Genomic DNA, 24,382 nt, shown 5'->3' on the forward strand with positions numbered 1-24,382 from the left:
TGTATACGATAATAATTAAAATTGTGTACAATAAAGCAGAAGAATATTGTGGATCTTTGTTAAAGAAAATTTTATAATGTTGTCGGCTTTTATTATATTCTAGCTAAAAAGTGATCATTTCAGTTTTATTGATGAGTAAATTATTTCTGTTCTTAAAGTTTTGATGTTGAAACGTATGTAGTTATTCATCTGTATAGCTACTAAATTATAAATTATAATTCAAACAGTATGAATTTAAAACTAAATATAATAATATTAAAAACGTATTTTCCTGAAATTTTATAAATAAGCTGCGGCTGGATAATGGAACGCAATGATGGAAATGGATGTTCGAGTTAAATTAGTGAACTTAGCAACCATGACAACCGAAAATAACAGAAACTGGGGTAAAATACAGAACCAATTGTCAAATGTATTCGTTACCAAGTCTGTTGTACGACAAGGAGATCGCCTTGCTCCAATTAAAATGGCAATTAGATTTTTGTTTGAATTTTAAAAGGTATTACCGTCAAACTTATTAACACATGCATAAAAAGTTCTTATATATAAAACAATAATAAAAGCAGCCATAACATATGGGTGTGAAACTTGGACTTTGAAAAACGTAGATGAGTTCAAGTTGAAGACCTTTGGGCGAAAAAATATTAGAAAGATATTTGGATCTAAAAGGGCACCTGATGGTACTTACACCATTCGTACCAAAGAAGAGTTTAAAATGTTATATAATGGTACAAGCCTAGTATTGCATGTTAAACTTTATCGTCTTAGATGGCTGGGGCATGTTGTCAGTGCAGGTAATGAAAGGCCAATGTGTAAAATATTTAATGGCTAGCTGCAAGGCGACAAACAACAAGTTAGAAGACTACGAGCACGGTGCCTGGATAATGTAAGAAGTGAGGCCCAGAAGTTGGGGTTTGACAACTGAATATGACGTCCTGAAGATCGAGTTGTATGGAGGAGAATTTTATATTAGGCCAAGGCTGTCGAAGAACTGTAGTGCCATGGAGTAGTAGTAGTAGTAGATCCGCCTGGCAATAAAACATGTTTCGTCACTTTCTCCGGTATTATTCCACAGAGTTATATTTAAATTTTTGCACATAAAGAGAGAAATAATCAACCATTTAACTTAAAATTTTATCTGGTTAATAACACAACAAACCAGTAAATTTTTAGCGAATATCGGGGTTCGGAAACACAATTTTCACTATAAGGGTCGATTTTACATATTTGACTATATCTTAGGAACTAATTGATAGAATTTGTTCAAATTTAATATTTAAGCTCCGGTTGTTAACGAAATTAACCTGGAAAGTTTGCACGGAAATCAGATAATGAAAAATGAACCTGTATAAAGAACTAAATTCACATTCCACTAAAGTACTACTTTCTACCTTTCATAGAATTTGAAATAAATATTTTACGGAAATTTTTGTAATTTTATGCAACATTTGAACAATGCGGTCGACTATGTGCTGGCTATTTCTAAACTAAATTTTATTAATCGAATTTGACAATTTTCCCAAAATTAATTCAATTTTGAGTTTGTTATAATTTTATCTGCCTAAAATTTTATTAAATCAAATTGATTTATAATTGCTGAAGCCGGAGCATTAATTTTTAAATAAAACTTTGAACTTATAATTTACTCGTAAAACGTTTAGGCAACTTTTCCTTAACGCCACAGTATTTTAAATCAAAACTAATTGCATACCTTAAATAGATATACGTATGTGTACATATTTTATTCACATTATATAATTAGTAAAACTTTTTTTTTAATAAGTATTATATTTTATTATTATCTGGCTATATTGGTATCCAATTAAAATCATATTTTTTTTTGTGTTTTATTGTTCCAAACCATACACATTATTTTTTAAATGAAAAATAATAAATAATTGAAATAGTTGAAAAGAAAAAATTACAAATTAATTAAATAATTATATTAATTTAAAATAAATTACCTTTTGTGCATAAATATTGCATTTATAACAAAATAATGTTATAAAGAGGAAAAATAATTTTGCAAAAATAATAATGAAAAAAAAATAAAATTTGAAATATTTAATCCTTGATATCCGCACCTACACCCATAGTATACATGTTTATTTAATATGTATGTAGGTTATTATAAATAAACACTCATATATTGGCATAATGATGCACTCATCTGTTTGTATGTATATATTGAATATAATAATAAAAACAAGAAAGAAAAAATAATTTATCATCATATTATTTAATTTATTTTTAAATATTTACCTATACATATATTTACATACATACACATGGTATATATTTTCATATTTAAAGAAAAAAAAGCATAATAAAAAACCAAAAATTTATACATAAAAAATGTATTTTCTTTTATTTTTATATTCCAATATAATAAATCACTTTAATAATCCAGCAAATAAGTAAATTGATATCCATTAAAAATCAATTAATTACCGCACAGAAGCAGCAGCAGCAGCAACAGAAACAACATTAACAATTATTCTATACTTATAGTATAATGAAAGAAGAAGAAGCAATAGTAGAAACAGAAGCAGAACCTATTATACAATAGCATAATAAAAATGATTTCAGATAATAATAATTATTATAGTATGTTGTGAATGTTAAACATAAAAAAATACAAATGAACTGTAATCCGGTATACAATAACGTTAACGTTGTCACTGCAAATATCCGAAATATTTTTGTTAGTTTTTCGTACAAAATAAACTTCATTTTTGAAAAACCCGCATGGTGCATACAAAATTCAAGAATTTTAAAAAATGAAACCAAAAAATTTTACATTTGCTTGTTAATTAAGGCAAAATTTTCGAAATTTCTCGAAGTGAAATCAATTAACTGGGGATCATCTTGCGTCTCTTACTTATACTTAACTCAACTAAGGGAGCTACAGAAGTAATATCAACCCAATTTTTCCTTAATAATAAAATTGACTTGACTCATCTTAATGTTGTTTTTAAATTTTTGATAACAAGTAAGTCATATTACTGTTACTGTTAACTCAACCGAACTTTCGATTACTTTAGACCAAAATTACTACCACGGGATCGGAGGTTGTTTCATCACAACTTCAGCCGAGTGTTTAACAGCTTTGAAAATTGTTTTAAATTTTTTTGCCTGATTTTCACTTCTTATTTGTTATTCAAGGTTCTGTACAAGGTTCCTTGTGGATAATTTAGAAAAAAATATAAGCAAAATAATTTAAAATGTTTCATTTCTGGCAAACTACAATTTTATTTTTAGGAAAATATTCAGCAATAAACCGTAACTGAAAACATTGTCTCGCCATAATAGAAATTAAAAAAAAATTGTTTTTCTAATGGAATATCTCAGAAAACCATCTGCTGTGCTGAAAGACGCTTGCAAAAATTTTAGTATTTAGACACTTCTGATTCAAGCTGGTTGGAAATTTGCAAACTATCGCGGGATAAAACAATTTATTTTGACTAATTTTGAAAAGTCGAGTCGATTGAAATTTCATCAACAACCCCGGTTAATGTCTAAAATATTTTCCCTAAGATAAAACAGACATATTGTTTGAGAAAATCAAAATTTTCTTCAAACTTACATTTCGTAATGAATTTTTCGATTTTCTTCTTAAAATTTTTAAGTTTTCTTAAGCACCTAACTAAATTTTTCTTGTTTAAAATTAAAATATAAATTTTCATATGCTTACAGTAACTTTAAAAATTTTATAATATGAAAACATCCACATTTAGGTACATATACATGCATATATACAAATTTTTTATTGTCCAATATAGACTTAAATGTATAGAAATCATTAATTTCCCTATAATTTTTTATTGAACAAAAAAAAAAATAAAACAGAAAACCAGACAAAATTTTAATAAATGATCTCACATATGCTTCCACGGTAGCATTTTTATAAAATTATATTTGTTTGCACATATAGGCATCACACATATGTATGTATGTATTTATATAAAGTGTAAGTATGTATATACATACATATATTTATAAAATTTATCAACATAAAATAGTTATCGGTAAATTTATTTAATTTCAATACATTGTAATTGCTTATATCCTCAAAAATTAAAATAAATGGTATCTACTCTATACATGCACACATATATATATGTACTTACAATTACAATATCCACGTATATGTACATACGTAAAAGCACATGTATAACAAAAATGTTATTATGTTTCAATTTAACATAATATCGCAATCGTAATAAAATTTTGTAATAGCGCGGCATTAAACTGATAATATACAAAAATAAACTATGTATATTATTTGTGTATATAAGTAGGAATGTATGTATATTAAAAACATATATAAACAAGTTAATGTTATAGATTATGCACACAACAAACAGAGAATATCAATCGCGAGAATACCGTTTTATTTTTCATTTTATAAAATGTTTTTTTTTTTTATTTTGCCTTTCTTTCTGCTTTCTGCTTTTTTATTAATTTCAGTCAGTTCTTTTATTTACAAATTAACACCAAGCTGAGCAATTCTAGTAATAGTATGAATATTATTGTACGAGTATATACATATTTATTATTATTATATTATCATACTACACATTATTATACATAATAGCCTTTTATTGTTAAAATAGGGGTCCTATTATTGAATTAAATATTCTATAGATATTTTATATACATATGTATTTAATTATATAAGTAAGAATAAAGTATATTACATTTGATAAATGCTTGTTAGAATTAAGTATGTGCATGTAAATAAGTATGTGTCGTCCTTTATATTACAGAACATAAAATTGATAACATAATAAGTATACATAATATATTTATTGTATATGAAATCTATATGTAAATATTTGTAAGCATGGAGCTACTTATATATATATGCAATATATAAATATATAGGGGAGTATTTAAAATGTATATGTCAAGGATGTATCAATACTATTTATATGCATAAGTTATACATAATATGTTTTTTATAAGTGCATATTAACTTAAGTATTTATATTAAAAAACTATCATCAAAATGGAAAGGGTTACCATCTTTTACGAAAAGTAATTAGATACCTATCAAAATTATGTATTTATCAAAAATAATTCAAAATTCATAATAATTTTTATTAATATTAGAAAAATTTGGTTAATGTAATTAATCGAGTTAAATTTGACTCACTCAATTCAAGTTATTTGCGTAAAAACAACCTTTACTAGTAATTGTACCTTCCCTTAAAAAAAAGGAGAAAAGGAAGTCACATTATTTTTAATTTTATATCAGACGATTACTTTAAGAACAAGTATTTAGTGTAGTAGTAAATAACAAACAACTTTAATTAGTGGTTATAAATAAAATCGTCACAATTTATAAATCGAAAAGGAATGAGGAAGGAAAAAAAATATTAGTCCATAGTATATTAATTTTATTATATATTAATATGTATAAGTGTAATAAATTAAAAACTATAAATATAAAAAACCAAACGTATATAAGTGTACAGATAACAATAAATTAAGAACCCTCTTAATTATATTCGTACAAAAAACTGAGGAATACTTAGAGTTAATTTCGTGCAACATACGCGTCATTTGCTTATGCATCCCATAGTTCGTACTATAACGCGGAAAATTCAAAAGTTCGACCAACATTCAGCTACTGATATTCTCCCTGTAAAAAATTCAACATAATAAAATCTGGGCAATCACATTACCCATCACAAGTTGATGAATAAAAACTATATCAAAAACCACCCTACGACCTGACCTTCGACAACGAAGTCCAAAAGAATACTTTCGTAAAGGGGAAACCTTAACTAATCCGAATATATAAATTTCCGGTTAATGTTCTATAGAATTTCCGGTTCTATAGAAATTAAATGTAATTCTATAGAAACTACGAGTACTACGACATTTTTAACACTCGTTCAAAAACTATTGTAAATAACTCACTTAAATGTAAAAATTTATGAAATTAAGTACATACTTGCAACTTGAAATTATAACAAATTAAAAAAATATCAAAATAAGTTTGTAATTTAATAACTTCAATATACCAAAATAGAACAAAAAAATTTTCATTTAGCGAATTGTAGAAATTGCTAATTTGAAATTTTCATTCACAATAATTATTTTAATAATTTACTGTACTCAAAATTTTACAAATATGGCAACATTATTCGTATAACAATTTAATTCTATTTTTACAAAATTATATTTTTACAATGTATACTTGTATACAACAAACACAAAATGTACAATGAAATGGATGGTATATAAATTCTACCTCTATTTAACCTATAAAGTTAACATAATTGACTTAATACATTTTGTATATCTTTATATTGTATATTGAACCTTTTATATTTTATTGATATACAAACACTCACTCATTACACTGTACAAGTGCATGCATATAGTTAATATCAATAGCTACATATTATCTGTTATACATGTTACGGATTTAGTTTTTGAATTAATATAACAAAATATCATATATATGTTGCACATGTATATGTATATGTATATATATATATAAATATATATATATATTAATAGTTAGCTATTAAAATATTCTGAATTTAGAACTAAAAATAAAGGTTCTATAAATAATACTAAATTGATGTCTACATTGTATTAATATAATTGATTTGTTCATTTTTATTTATTGTCATTATTATTATTAAAAACAGCGAAAAATATTGTTTACATATTACAATCATATATACATACTTATAAATGGAAATAGTATATTGCAGTGTTTATATACAGAAAAAATATAAGTATAAAATTTAGAATGACGTTTTTATAATCAAAAGTTTTTATTTAGATTTTTGCAGCACAGAAGCAGAAATAACAATTTTTTACAATTCTCATTTAAAAATATCATGCAAGTCAAATAGTATTACAACCTCATATACCCATGTATACTTAATAATATTATGACATTACAACTTTATATATGATTTTATTACTTCACACATATTTGTACGTATGTAGTTTTTTGCATGTGTTTATTGATTAAAAAATTTTCTATTTATAGTTTATGTGTTTTAATCTAATTTATAATATTTTGAATAATATTGCATACATATGTGTATATGCAATTTTCTTATTCAAACGAAATTCTATTAGAAAAATAAAGTAAATTGAAATTTAATAACATCAATTTATTTAAAAATGCATAAGTGCTTTATTTATAGCACACATTTTTTTTTAATTATTTTATTAATTTCACGATTATAGAATATTTTTTATTTTAAATATTTTGAAATTGAAATTGATATCATATACTTAGTAAATTTGTAATAATTTTAATTAATTGATTGGAAAATATTAATAAAATTTGTGATGATTGGAATTAAAAAATATTTATAGTAGATTTGAAAATATGGGATTCTTATACAATTATTAAAATATATAATATTCTTATAATACTTAATTAGAAACGAACTGTTTTGTTCTATTAGATTTATAAATTGTAATTTTGAAGATAGTTAAAATTCATTGGAATCGGAGGAGGTATGGGTTATGTCAATCGTGTTTTGGCATTGGGAGGAAATTGTTTTATTTATAGAAAATTTATTTTTTGGATATTTAGAATTGCGAAAATTTTTTAATGGAAGTTAAAGAAAAATATTTTCTAAAAAAATTTAGAATTATTAAAGAAACAATATTTGGTTGTCAACAGGCGTATGTAGTAACTTTATAACATGTATCTCAATAAACACTGAAAATTTTTTCTTTTGAACCAAGAGCTATACTGTTGGGTCAATATTAATTTATTGCATTTATATAAGTTACATGTAAGTGAATATTTGGCCACAATTATTGTAAATTACTACAATTATATTTATTAATAAATATACTACAATTTTAAACATACTAAATGTAAAAAATTTTCAAATTAATGTAAAAATATTCATACTTTATTTATATTAATATTAAAAGTATTTGTCAATATCTTATAGACAGGCTCGGTTCTAAGCTGTTCGACGACCTATGCGGTTCTCAAAAAGTGTGCCCTACTGTTTCAAAACAATGAACAATATGCAGCAAACATGGAATATTGCATATGATAACTACGCCCCTATTTTCTGGCGGCCATTGCATATGTTTACTTTGCATATATGACAGATCCGCCGCTGCTTATAGATTATTTGGAATTTTTAGATTAAATATATCGATTAAAAAACCGAAAATTCTATTCAATAAATACTAAAAATTTAAAATACTTATACTTAGAACAATTCACATTCATGAAAGCAAAATAAAGCCCATTTTACATATGATATTTGTATGTGTATATTTTATTACATTGTGCACCTTGATAACAAATAAAGCAATAAATTTAAAGAAAATTAATTTTCAATTACTTATGTATATTAAATTTTTAATTGTACAATGCGTAGATCACAATTTTCTTCCAATAAATAATGAAAAATTTTCAACATGTTCTGTTAATTGAAGAAAGCGAGACTTCAACCCGTCCCATCCAGCATATAAAATATTAAAGATTTTATTCTCAGTCGTTTGATGTCATAAAAAAGACTATATATTAAATATTTTAATTAAATTGCATACATTATTGATTATGTGTTTGTAACATAAGGTACTTTTAAGTATAGAAATAAAAATTTCTATTATACATATTTATTTGAAAATATTTTATATTTTCAATTTAAAAATCGATTTTATATTTTATTTTTATGTATAATATGTAATTTATATTTAATTTTATAATCATAATCTTATACAGTTTTAAATGTGTATAACAATATTATATAAATAAATGTTACGTTATATTACACTTTAATATATAGTTATACTGCAATATTATGTAAACAAAATTTATTGCCTTCTAAGAAATTTATATAAGTTATATACAAAAATATATATAAAATATAACAATTAAATTTCTTTTGAAATACTTAATTATTCAAAGAGGTTTTATAATATAATTATATGCTACTTCTTTAAAAGATAGATATATGTACATAAATATGTTGTCAGCCTTTTATAATTTAAATTATAACGCATCCTACGCGGTATATATAAATATATATGATTTATTTAATCTGTATAACATTAGAAAAATTAAAAAATTTAACAAACCAGTTGAATGTATAAATTAAAAACAATTATTTTTGTGTACATAGCGTTCAAATCAGAATTCAGAATACAGAAAATTAAAATGCAAATCGAAAGCAAAAGAAAAGCGAAAAAATATATATATATAACGTACATCTTAAGTATAGATAATATGAATAATATTAAACAAAATCTTTTTATTGCAGTAACATTTTGTCTGGAGCTCATTATTATTTAAAATAACATTTCTTATGTTAATAAATTGACGATAGCCCTGAGCTATTATAAAAATTGATTAAAGGAAACTTTTTCAAAAATACGGTTATCAAAATTTAAAGGGCCATTGGACTGAGCTATTCAAAATAATGGATTGCAAAATGAGTTGTTATACTGCATTTAAGCACTTATATCTGGGGTTTACTGCGACCATTCACAATATACATATACTTAATACATTCACAATTCACAATATACTTAATTTAAAAAAACGCAAATATAAAAATATCCGACCTAATTTATTCACCGTAATCGTATAAATGTAGAGATTTCTTCATAAACCAATATTGAATAATACAAAATAAATAGAAATATGTATATAATTTAATTTTATATACTAATATACATATTTAAATATATAAAAGAATAATTTCAATTTGCATTTAAAATTATTATTTGATTTTTTAAAAGTTTTTCAATATTAAATGTATGATTTATTTAATTAACCTAAATGAATTTTATAAATTTCAATTTAAACTTACCAAATTATTAAAAATATTGATGATAATCCTTAATGATATTTTCCTTTTTTATGTAATATATACACTTATGTATATTTTAGATTGTATATAATAATTATTTTTATACATATAACTAATTTAATTTTGTAGTTTTAAACAAATTCAATTTTGAGTAGTCCCAAATTCTTTTTCATTTTTATAGCCGCATATAGAAAATAAATATTAAATTTGACACATGTTAAGATTTTTTTTTTTGTAATTCTACAACCTATACCTTTTTCACTTCAATTTAATAATTTTTGAAAATTTATAATAAGCACACTATTATTTAAATTTAAAATTTTTTATTTTTATTTGTAATATTTAGAAATAAATTCCATAATAATTGTGTAAATGTGCAGTATGTAAGTAATTATTATTATATTTTATTAAATTAATTTTCTTTCATGATTTTTTTTAAGAATATTACAGAATATTACAGTGACTTCTAAGATATTAATTAAGAATTTTTTCTATTTATAATTCAAATACAAATATATTATTTAAATTTGTAATTATTATACTTAGTAAATTATTTAATAATATATACAAATAAAATTGTTATAATTGAATAAATTCAATTGTTGTCATTTTGTTATACATATTACAGTTTAATTTTGATTATTTTAAATTATAATTTTATATTATTCACTTATTAAATTTATTTTTAATCACTTTATTTTTATAATATTTTTAATATAACATTTCTTTCACAATTAATTAATAACATTTAAGATTTTCTTTCTTTGAAGAATATTACACACATAAAGAGATCTACATTCATATTACAAATTAATGTAATTATAATTAAAAAATATTCACAATAATTAAAAGAGCAAAAATGAAAAATAAAATGCAAAAATGTGAAAAAAAAAAATAGTCTACTTTAATTATACAATCTATTTTTAGTATATATACCGTTAAACACAAAATGAAATATTATAATTTAAAAAGCAATTGAATTCTTTTGCAATAAAATACACAGAGAGAAAAAATATTTAACATAAAGAAAAAAAAAACAATCAATTGTAAATTTTCTTACAAATTAATTAAATATACATATATATTCATAATGTATGTATGTAAATATATGTATGTATACACTTATATCACTTTATATATATATGTATGTATGTAAAAATGTAAAAATCACTTTTGCACTTTTCCCTTTAAAAATTTCTTTCTTTTCATATAATTATTATTATTTTTATTATTGTTCGTCGTACGTTGTATGTGTATGTATGTATGTATGCAAGTATATCACTCAATAATAATTTATTAAATCGCTTTTAATTTTTTTTTTTTGTTGTTGTTTTCCTTTTCCTTTTATACATATATTTATTGTTTTAATATTTTCTTTGCGCTTTTATTCTATTCTATATTCACAATAACAATATTATCCCATTCTGTATGACATTTCCATATGATATACACTTAAAATATAAAATATATATAAAGTTAAAAAGATGACACCATCAAAAGCACCGATCAAATTATCCTCAAATGAATGATGAAATAAAAACTATAAAAATTTTCTCTTTTTATTTTTTTTTTTTTGCTTTTTTATTTTCCGAGAATGAAAATAAATAATTTTTCTCCTGTATTTCGTTTTTTTCTCTTATTTTTTTTCCCTTCAGTGTTCCGTTCTTTTTTTTCGTTTCTTTCTTTCTCTTCCATATAAATTTTCCTCGTTTACAAAAAATATAATTTTGTTTGAACGAGTGTATGTATATGTATGGATTTTCCCAAAAGTGAATAATAAAAATAATAAAAAAAAAAAACAGAACTAGTAACGAAGAGAGAAAAATTCCAAAAAAAAAAAAAATTATTTATCAACTTTTTCCGCTTCGTTTTTTTTTTTTTCTTTCCTTCTTCTCTTTCTTATTTTCCCTTATTTTATTCTTGTTTTTTATTTTTTATATTTTTTCAAGAATCAACCGTACAACATTATTGTCATATATCGACTAACACCAAAGGGGACCTATTAAATCCAAATTGTATCCATTTATAAAACCATTTAATATTTATTTTCACTTATATAATAATAAAAAAGAAAAAATAAAAATAACAAGAAAAAAAATCAGAAAATCAAAAAACAAAAAATTATATAAAAAAAAAAAGAGGATATTCTTGCGCATTGAAATATTAAATTGCTGTATTGCAAATAATGTTATTTATTGAGGAGGAGAAGATTTTATTTTTTTTTTTTGTGTATAATAGTAGAGTTGTCATTCAAATTCATCTTGTTATTGCTCTATTAAATTGAATAATAATGACATTAAAATTAAATTAATTTTTTTTTGACTGTTTTGTATTTGTTATATTTAAATTCAAGTATGTTAAAGTACAGATTAAAAAATTTAGAAGTGATTATAACTAATTATGCATTGAGAAATTTTATATACTTATCTTATATATTTTTCCTAATATATTTCAATTTGTAATTAACAATTTTTTCAATTCCCATTTATTAATAATGAGCAAAACTACACACTACAATCACTTCGTTTATATGGCACTTTCAAGTGTACCATTTTATCATAAAAACGTTACATGTCCATAAAAACATTACGTGACTTGAAGCCGGTTTCAGTCAAGTCAATCAAAAATATTGGTTACTTGACTTGAAATATTAATAATAGCTGAAAACCCAACAGTGACATTTATCTAATACATTACAAATCATTATTAACATTTGAAGTAAGCAAATTTTTTTGATTGAGTTGAGTGAGCCCGGCTTTAAATCAAGTAACATTTAAAAAGACATAAAATTGGCTTCAAAAAGGCTTTAAACTGCCATATAAACATGTTAAATGACCTAAAATGTAATAGCTAAATGTCTTTTTCGAGCTTCCAAGCTAAAAATAATAAGAACGCAGCTTGAATTTCGAGACGATGTCAAATAAAGTACTCAAGCTACCATATAAACAAGGTAAATAATGCGTAAATGATCTGTGCAGTTACTTTATGTACTGTTACTTCAGTAAATGAAAATAATGTCTCTTCTTTACAACAGATGGAGTCATGTGTTTTCGGAGTTATTTTTACGTTTAATTATAATACTCGTATTAAGAATTACTATAGTATATTTAATGTTGATTTGTAATTGGAACCTAATATTCTAAATAATTAAATACAAACTAAAACATTTGAATTATTTGTATGAAAAATGTACAATATTTAAACTGCAACAATGAACAATGAATATGATTTAATTAATTCTTTGCAAGAGATTATAGAAAATTTTTAAAAAAGTTAAAGAAAATCAACAAAAAGATTAAATTTAAAAGACAACGTCAGAACACAACAAAGTGGAAACGAAATTTTAAAATTCAATTTAATTTTAATTTATTTTAATGTACATAAGAACCTATATAACATTAATACGTATGTGTAGTATTACAAAAAAAAAAAAATTAAATAAAAAATACCGACGGTACAATTTTTTTCTTGTTATTTAAATTTTAAAACATAAATTATAAATAGAATTTTTATTTAAAATTATAAATAGTACATAATATATATATATATATATACATTGTATATAATTATATATTATTTGTAATATCTTTTACTTATGCACATTTTAATATTATAAGAACAATAAATAAATAGTGTCTTCAGTGTCATTTTAAAATTAAATTATAATATTTCATCCGTTAAAAAGAATTTTGTATTGTATAACATAAAAGACTTGTAAATATTTTTAATTTAAATATTTAAAATAATTTTCATTTTATTATTTTAATTATTATGAAATTAATTTAAAATGTATATTTTTGTATAACATTATATAGAGTATTAAACAATTAATATAATTGCATTTGTTTTATTGTATTAAATTTTAATTATTTTGTATTTAATTAAAAATTTTATAAATAAATTTTTACTTTGAAATAAAATTTGCAAATAATCTAATAATTAAATGTGCTTAAATAAAAAATATTTAATTCAAGCACATTTAATTAGTTTCCTTTTCAGGGATGTAACACTTCAAACCATTCTAGAGTATTATTGGGAAATAATTTGTATAAAATGAACGGTCTTTTAAATGAAAATTTTCTTATATAGAAAAAAAAACTAACTTACAAATTTCAATATTTCCATTTTTATTGAATAATAATAGTAAAACCATATGCATTACAGATTTGACATAAATCTTTCATATATTTAAATGTAAAACCATTTATACTGGAATAAATGTACGAACTAGAGCTTCCAAATGATAGACTGACTTATTATATAACATTCTCAATAAGTATTTAGAGTCTTTTTATTCTTAAATGAAACGTTATATACGATATTAAAACTTCAATTGACATATATAATGTATAATCAATGACATAAGGTCCAATGACATTTTAAAGTAAAATTATAACAGCGTGTAAACACAAGCTTTTACATTTTAATTTTGTGATTCTGATACAATTAAAACCTTCTTCAATTATTTCAAAAATTTTATCAAAATTATATTAATCTTATTGTAATTTTATATTTTTAGCATAATATAACTAGGGAGCTTCACAAATCCTTATTTTTGACAAAAAATAATTTAAAGCAACTTTTCGGACTATATAATAACATAGTTTAAATAAAGACAACAAGGGAAAAGTGCTCGTGTATTTATTTTAGAGCTCAGGGAAACAAGGGAAATTTTTTGTTTTGCAACTATTTGATGATTGCTTATTTGTATTCGATAGGTTTCCATTAAAGCGGCCACACATGCAACTGTATTATCGCATGCAATTGATAAATGCATGCAAAAATTTTGAAATTTGTAACAAATTGATTGAAATTTTTAAGATAACGCAATTGATTTGAATTAGCGCAATTGTTTTGGTTGCTTAGATATGCACGCAACGATTTTACAATAATTGCAATAATTGCAAAACCGAGTGCTTCCATGTCTGCCTACGCCCTTATCTTTCAACATATCGTTTAATAGTAATTTACCACAACTATATAAATCCTATTAATAAAAATTAAAATGCTATATAAATTCCAAAATTATTAATGATTATACCAAAATAATTTCAGAATTGAAGATAGAACATTTTCATTTTTATATGATCAGAAATGAATAAAAAGTACAATTTTAAATCAATTTTATTCCTATATATAATAATAATAATTTATAAATGTATTGTATATTTCTACATACTAATGTATTTGTAACTGATATACATATACATATATATAAAAAAAATTATATAAATTTATATTAATGACTATATAATGCATGTTTAATACAAAAAAAAAAAGTAGAATATAAAAACACATTTTAATTTTTTATTTCTGTTATTTTTAATTTTTTTTTTATATAACATTTTTATATTGCCTTGCCATCATATTATGTCACTTCACATATTATATCTTAAAAATATAATAAATGTATGATGTATTAGGCTCTATATGTATATATAGTTATGTATATATACAAATAATGATATATCTACAATATAATATGCATTATGTATGAAACTTTTTGACTTGAACTTATATTTCATATACAAATTTATTCTTACACATATCTAAATCGAATATATGTATATATATATGCGTGCATATATGGTATAGATAAAATATACATACATAATATAAATATACGCTTTTAATTTTAATAATGTTACAATTGTACCAATGTACATAATACCTTATGTATTTACACAATATGAGAATAAGATATACAAAAGCAAAAAAAATATAAAATATAAATGTATAAAAAAGTTTGAGTTGACAAAAAATAAATGCAAAAAAAAATAAATGAAATCAAATAAAATTTGAGAAAAAGAAAAAGCCCGTCAAATTTTATATTTAATGCATAATATACATACAAACATTCCTATATTATATAATCATAATATATATAGCAAAAATTTAAAATGTATAAAAGTATAAGAGTAACGTATAATAAACAAAATAATGCACACTGACATAACAACGGTAGCAAGCAGCATAACCATTATTATATAAATAACAACAAATAATCGTATAACAATAAAAATTTTTATAATAAAAAGATAAATGATATATATAATGGAAATATAATAATAATAAAAAAATATAACAATAAAAAATATAACAAAAAAAAACTTATTTTTTTTACTGTTTTTTTTATCTAATAATTTTATTATAATAAAATGCTCTTTGAAATAATTTTGAAGACAACCGACAACCGAATAGAGCCCAAATTGAACAATATACTTATATATTTATGTATATATAAGAATCTTTACGATTTGATTATTATAAAACTAAATAACTAGTAATGTATGTATATACATATGTATAGATAGGTGTGTTTATCAATATCCATAATCTGTATTATAAAAATTCATAACATCCATATATAAAAATTGAATAATTTTGTTTATTATGCTCGTGGCTCATATATACTATGAAGGATGTGCCTTTATTTATTGTATATTTATTGTATACTTAATAATTATATTGACATATTAAATTTGAAAGTTTCGGAAATTGTAAAATTGGAATATGTTGGTGGGTATACCAGAAAGTATTATTAAAATTCTATTAGATAATTAATTTTAATTAATATTATATTTATTATATATTTTAGAAAGGAAGTTAGATGGAATACTTGCACGCTATTATAAAGAATAGATATATGGCGTCTCAATTTCAATTCATTATTTGCATAAAATTATAAAATTAATCTGATGCATGAAAATTATTATACTATTTTTAAATTTTATATAACAAATCGTAAATCGCAATTCGATTGAAATATCGTAAGTCTATGCCTTTAATTATATTGATAAATTGGCAATTACTATTTTAATTAGTATGTGTAAGTAACTGAAATTATTTGATACTGTAAATCAATATTATATATATTTTAACATTAGTTTTAACACTTTAGAAAATAAGCCATTCCTGTTCTAATAATAAAAGAGTGAACATGTAAAAGAACTCATATCGTTATTTTATATTTTTTCCATAAGCGAAGTGTTCTTATGGTACAGATACTAGAAAGCACTTAATTATTAATTTATTTTCACGTTCAAAACTTTACAGATCTCTAAACTTTATCTATATTCTAGAGATTATTCCTAAATATTTCAATATTATCCTTAAAAATATCTGTACCAATTTACATACTATATTAAACTACTTCTTGAACTTTGCAATTAAAGTTGAATTTAGTTAATTATTGTAAATTAAAAATTGCATGTTTGTATTTCAACTAATTTATGAAATTATTAAATAATTAATATGCTATAAAATGTATTACAAATTCATATTGATTAAATTAAATAATTCAATAAAATTTTTATAATGTAATATAAAAGCATATATATAATATTTTGTTGATTTTAAATCCGAATTTATACTTAATGGCGTATAAAGCAAATTAAACCTTATATTTCTAAATTTTTTAATTTATAAAATAGAATTTAAAAAAAATATATTTATTGTTATTTAATTTTTAATTTATTTAATTTAAAATCATTAATAAAGCTTAAACTGATCACGTTTCCCGATAAACTTAATTCCCATAATTAAAAAGCTTTTAATTTTAATCTGTTAAATATGAAGTAATTTTATGAAACAATTTAAGTAAAACATATATAATTATAATATTAACACATCACTTTTCAAAATTGGTAAATTGCTTTTAATAATTAAATAAAATATAATACATATATTTATAATATATTATACTAGTACTAGCATTATATTTGATTTACATCAATTATCTATTATTTAATAAGCACGAATCTTCAATTTTATTTTATGATTATATACGATGTAATAATTATAATATTAAAAAATCAACATGAAATATCGTCGGAAAAATCCAATTCCAAAATACAAAATTTCACTAGCAATACTGTTATACTGCAAATATACTGCAAATTTGGCAAATAAATATACCTTATTGTTTTAATCAAATTTGTTATAATTTTGTATACGATTAATAATTAATTAATTTATTTGAAAATTAATAATTAAATTAATTTATTAACATTATTTTATATTAACATTAAAATAATTTATACCATTCTCGAATGTATTAAAATGTAAACAGATGCATAATTATTGTATATAAATTGGTGATTTATTATTAATATTAAAATATTGTTATTTCTTTGCTCAACAGGAGTTGGAATTTCTCAGGAGAATTTATATGGAATTTAAAATTAAATCGAAAATATTAAATATTTTTTTAATTATTCTATAATAGCACTAAGTATTTACTTTATTAATATATACACATAATATAACATAATTATGTAAGCTTTGTTCTAAAATTAACAATAGATAAACAATATTATTAATAATTATAATTTGCTTAATATTTTATATTTTCCATATTGTTTTAATTAATTTTAAAATTTAAAATACTTTAAAAATAAATCAAAACTATTTATTTATTTATTTATAGACAATTAAAATGAATTTATTTATTAATTATTAAAAATATTATTGTAAATGTAAGAACACAAATTTAAAAAAGAAAATTTCTATTCCTTTTATTTATTAATTTGTTTATCTATCTTATTCTTCCTACTAATTTCTAATTAATTCACTTAAATAATGTTATGTTTTTTTTTTTGTATTTTCATTTTAACTTTAATTTAATTTTCCTTCTTAACAAATTTTATTTTTCTCTTTTGTTCTTAAATTTTTTTCTTTTATACTTCTAATAAAAATATTGTAAAAACTCTTATAAATCAAAAGGATAAAGAAATAAAATACAAAAATATTTTCCGGTATAATTTTTTGTTTTCTTTCCTTCTTCTTTTTTTCTTACTTTTCTCTTTCTTTTTTATATACTCTTCTTCTTAAAATCTTTGTTCTTCAATCTTTTCATACATAAAAGTATTAAAATATATGCACACACATAATTACACAAATTTTCATTATAACAAAAATATTATAGTCATACAATCAAACATGTGTGTGTATGACTGTATGTCAAAATGTTATACTCCATTTGTTTTCGTTTTTTTTTTCGTTACTTTTCTTAATTTCCCATTAAATGATTTCACCCCGTCATATTACAAATAATAATTATTATAAATATCCTCATCGTTTTCGATTATCATCGCATAATATTCTTATATACAAACATACATATACATACATACATAAATACAATCGTTTAAATAACTCAAATTTATCATAAATAGCAAAAATAAACCTTTATAAAATAAATATGAAAAAACGCAACTAAAATAATTCTTTTTTTATTTTTTAATTTTTCTTAATAAGTTTATAATAAAATATTCTTGCAAAAGAACACGCTTTTTAATATCTCATTTAATAGTAATATATATATATATATATACATATATGAGAATAACCAAATATAATAATAATAATAAAATTAAAATCAACGAGAAAAAAAAATATAATAAAAAATATTTTTATAAGTATATTCGCTGTTATACTCGTATATCAGTAGCGCTACTAATTCAACTCAAACGTCAATTTACAACTGAAAACGAGATTTACCTTCTTCTTTCTAAAAATATTCGTAAAAGCAAATATGAATATCTCAAATAACAAAATTATCAAAATCAATATCATCATAATAATCAACGTCATCATGCTGAGTGTTGTATGTATGTATGTATATCATTATCAATATCATCGTCAAACAATTTTGGTCGAATCCATTAAAATATAAAAATATTATATACGTTAAGAGTGTATAAATGTATGTACATATTGTATATATGTACTTAAATATTATAATAAAAAATTCTCCTTACAGATAAATGATTTTGCTCATTCGACAAAATAACATACAAAAAAAAACAAAAAATAAAAAAAAAAAATGTATAAGTACACCCCCTGACTGACTGACGATTTTCATATTCATTTGTGAGCAAACACAATCAACATATTATTTTTCTTATACCTACACACATACATAAATATAAATGAAATTATAGCTATAAAATAAAAAAATAATAGAATATAAAACACATTACATCATTACTCATACAAATTTATCCCTAAGATGAGTATTAATCCTCCAACAACTCATATTTTATGGGTGTTTTACACACATAAATACATTCCGTCAAACATAAAATTTTTGTTCAATGATCCAGTTCATACAAAATTCTATTTAAATAACATATATAATAATATATGTAATTTATATTAATATATACATACAAATCTATGTATATATATGTATGTATTTATAAATATTGTATGTAGAAAAATTTGTAGATATTTTTATATTCAAATAAACATTGTAACATTATAACTTTATTTAAAAGAATGTGTAATACTAACACTAAGGTAACCAGATGTTCTTTTTTATGTTTTCTTTCAACAGCACAAATTCGATATTTGCGTTACCCATATGTTTTGTACCACATGTGGAACAAAAATTTGTTGTTGTGTATTTAGCTCGAAGCTTCTACCTAAAGGTCAAGCCATAAACACAGAAATCAAAGTATTCAAAACCTGTGTAAAATCAACACTACTATATAGTTGTGAAAAATGTTTGACAGACGCAACTTATATCAACAAAATACAGGTATACATAAATAAAAGTCTAAGGATAATATACAAATTGTTGTGGCCCATGACAAAAACAAATGAAGAACTCTGGAAAATTACAGAACAGAATCCTGTATACATAACAATAAAAGAAAGTGAAGATGGGTTAGGTCGAACTCTGCCAAAAGCTAACAATACAATATCGAAGCAAACAACTTGCAAATCGCAAATCAATTTGGGAAAATTTGTAAATTTCGCATTTTTACATAGTAGGCCTTCAGTACACACTATTCCTTTAAAATTTTACCGCCTATCAATATTAAAACCAATTAAAATATGAAGTACTTTAGAGCCGATGGTAACCCTAATATTAAAAATATAAATTAGTATATAAAATTATAATATTCTAAGGAAAATCTCTCTAGTCATACAATAATTTTTGTAATGTTTTGTTTTTATTTAATTTATTTCTTAATTTTTTTTTATTTGATATATTATATTATATCTATGTATATCTACGTATGTATGTATCTATGAATGTTCTACAGACTGAATATATTTTAAAGCAATTTATACAAAGTTAATCGACTCCCGCAACATTCTACAATTCATATTGAGTAAAAAATATTCTGACACACACACACACACACAGACATACATTTATGTACACTAATAGGTATTAAGAAACATACAATATAAACGATGTTCTGTTGATCACAACAAAATATTATGGTATGTATGTACATTATGTATGTATATAAAATATATCCATATTATATTTTATTGTATCACTCAAAATTTTTCTTTTAATTGATTACACTGAGAAAAAAAACAATTGAATATTGTTTATTGAATTCGTCCCCTTTTTCAAATATAACTATGTATGTATATATGTCGCAATAGATAAATTATTGTTTGAATATCAAAATTATTATTGATTTATTTTAATACATAATTAATTATAAATAACATTTTTGGAAATTAGTTTCATTTAATTGAATATAAATGTACATATATAGTTGGTACACAATAATTATGACTATTCAATTATATTTTCTTTGAATTTTTGTTGATATCATTAAGAATATACGTACCATATATACATACATATGTGTATTCGTACATGTACAAAGTACAATTTACGTATATTTACGTAAGTGATTCATAACTCAAAAATTATTTTATTTTAATTATTTATAGGGTCGTGTAATTGTGTACTTTTTTGGTTGGTCTATGATATTATTGAATTCCATTAATAAAATTAGTGTCAATAACAGTAATAAAATAAAACTTAAAAGCAAAATAGAAAAATTTTTACACATGACATTTTATAAATTTCGGTTGACAGAACGGAAGACCGTATGACCTTTATAACAGCCGCATTACTGGCAAACCCCAAAATCGGCCATTTATAGTTATGTTTCTCGAAAACACATGTAGTAAAATTTGTTTTTAATACAACAAAATTTGATAAAAGATAATAATACCTCCATAGTTTTATGTGTAAGACGTGGCGGATTTAATTTTGAGATTATCGCAAGCGTTTACTGAAATTATGAAATTTCGAATAACTCCTATTTCTACATTAATCAATTTAAAATATTTATTGTTTACTTGAATAAAGTCAATTGTTTAATATTTCGGTACAATCTCTTGGTTTTTTTTTAATACATGCGCGAGGATAACAGATGGCAACATTACAAAATTATTACCAAATTACGAAATTCCAAAATTTCAAACGAATCATTTTGTGATTTTTTGAAATTTATGTAATTAAAAATTTATTATTACGTAATTATTAACATATATACACACATTATAAACAATAATTTATTAACTATGTATGTGTTCATTAATGTAAATGTGCCACAACATAAAAATCTTTGTATACAAACCACCAAACTCTACTTTTATTCATTAAACATTTAAAATTTTCTTTAAATCAAATTTTATATTTCTTCTTAAACAAACCAGAAAAGGGAGCAAATTTTGTTTTTGTTCCGAAAGGGGCAATAATAATTTTCAATATTTAAATTGCATTTATGCGTTAAAACACGAAAACAATAAAAATCATTTAACTCATTAATATTTCTCCTTTTTCTTAATACATACTCGTATATAATTCGATACAAAACATTATATAATATTTAAACTTTTTAAACCTCTTAATTAATACTTCATTATAAATAATAAAAATTTCTCATTTATAACACATAGCTAAAGCTATAGTATATAAATTATTTTTCTTTTATACTGTTTGTTATTGCTGTTATACCATATATATTCAATTAAACCCTCGCTCACTCACTGGCAACCAAACTAAATTTTTTTTTTTTTACGATATAAGTATGCAGAGAACATGCAGTGTACATGTTTGTGTGTATCTATAAAATATTTAAAATGTAATATATCACCATCAAAAGAAAATATTTTATATGTATAACAGAAAAGAAAAATTGAAATGGTAAGTTTCGCATTAAGTTTACTCATTTCGCAAAATGAGTAAAAAGTTAGTATACTTTATCATTTCCCTTGCAAAATGCATTCGTTTTTAATAATTGAAAGAGAAGAAGAAAACGAATCTATCTGTATAAAATAAAGAAATTATTTCAACAGTATATGTTATATATGTATATATACATATATATATAGCACACATGAATATGCTTATATAATTATGTATAACACAATAATCGTATATAAACTTTACGAATTTTCTATTTAATTTTATTTAATTTCTTCTAGTGAAGATGACATGACAAGTAAAAAGCAATTGTAAATTGCAAAAAGTATATTTAAGTACTATAGATGGCCTGCCTCATGCCTGCCTCCTTCATAAACATATACTTTTATATATACATAAATGTACTTTTATATTGTACAAGCAAACACACATAAGATGTATATAGATTTGATCTTATATAACTTTTAAATATAATTTTCTTTTTATTCTATTATTCTATGATTAAATGTTTGTATGTAAATATTTCATATATATATACTCGTATGCATGTATATATATTTAAATTTTGTCTTCTCTTTTAATATTCTATTCTCATCTCAAATATATAATTTAGTTTTTTTCTTTTTTTTTTTTAATTTTATCATCCTGTTGCCCCACATCATCATCATAATAATATAACCCTCGACTTAACTCGACCTGTGGCACACTTTATTCACTTCCAATTCAATATAACAATATTGATGATGTTGATTATGATGATGATATTGATAATGATTTTGATGATGATGATGATGATTATGATAATTGTAATGTTCTAACATAATTTCTATTATATTTTTCATTCTGTTGCTGCTACAATAATAATATGTTTACTTTGCTACTGTATTTAATAGATTTTCTTCATTTTTTTTTATTTTTTTTTTTTTGTGAAACTGTCGTGAGCATTTTAACATTTTTATTCTTTTAAAATGTTTTTTTTTGTAAGTTGTTGTTGTATCTTTTGTTATGTTATTTAATTTTATGATTTCAATTTGGTTGTTGTTGTTGTTGTTATTTAAGTATATAAATTGTACATATTGCAGTCTATTCATATTGCTATTTTCCATTTTAGATATTTGAGTAGTCTGTACTTTATAATATGAGATCCAAAATTATTTAAATGTGTTGCCACGTTTTTTATTCTGTTTTTCATCTTCTTTTATACCAATTTTATTTATAAGCTCCAGACTCATAGAATTTTATATAACATTGTTATGTAAGTATGTATAATGTGGGTTGTATGTAAGTACATGAGATCTAATGAAATCAAATTGCTCTATTGAATCTTCTTTTGCTCTTTTACAAAGTCAATTGTATATTTTATCATGTTTCTTATACATTCTGGTCCCATTATAGTGATTATATTCTCATAAATGGTAACCTTTTAAGTTTTATACTTTATATAAGTATATAAGTATAAATATGAAGTATATATATATATATATATATATAATGAGCACATATATTATATAGCTAGATCCACATAACAAATCTCAAATCTCTTCAATTCTTTGTGCAATCCCTTTTTCCTATATTTGTTTTAATTTCG

General features: G+C 22.0%; 1 protein-coding gene across 1 annotated transcript in view; it reads right to left on the reverse strand.

The window, feature by feature from the left end:
• LOC129607120 (uncharacterized protein DDB_G0287625-like) overlaps window positions 1–9,969 on the reverse strand; it is a 52,038-nt gene extending 42,069 nt beyond the window's left edge. Inside the window, exon 1 of the mRNA XM_055517859.1 lies at window positions 9,825–9,969. The gene's annotated coding sequence lies outside the window, so the exon portion shown is untranslated. The remainder of the gene's footprint in view (window positions 1–9,824) is intronic.
• Between the last annotated feature and the right edge of the window lie 14,413 nt (window positions 9,970–24,382).

This window comes from Condylostylus longicornis, unplaced genomic scaffold (genome assembly GCF_029603195.1).
Source record: "Condylostylus longicornis isolate FDR11 unplaced genomic scaffold, ASM2960319v2 ptg000026l, whole genome shotgun sequence".
NCBI lineage: Eukaryota > Metazoa > Arthropoda > Insecta > Diptera > Dolichopodidae > Condylostylus > Condylostylus longicornis.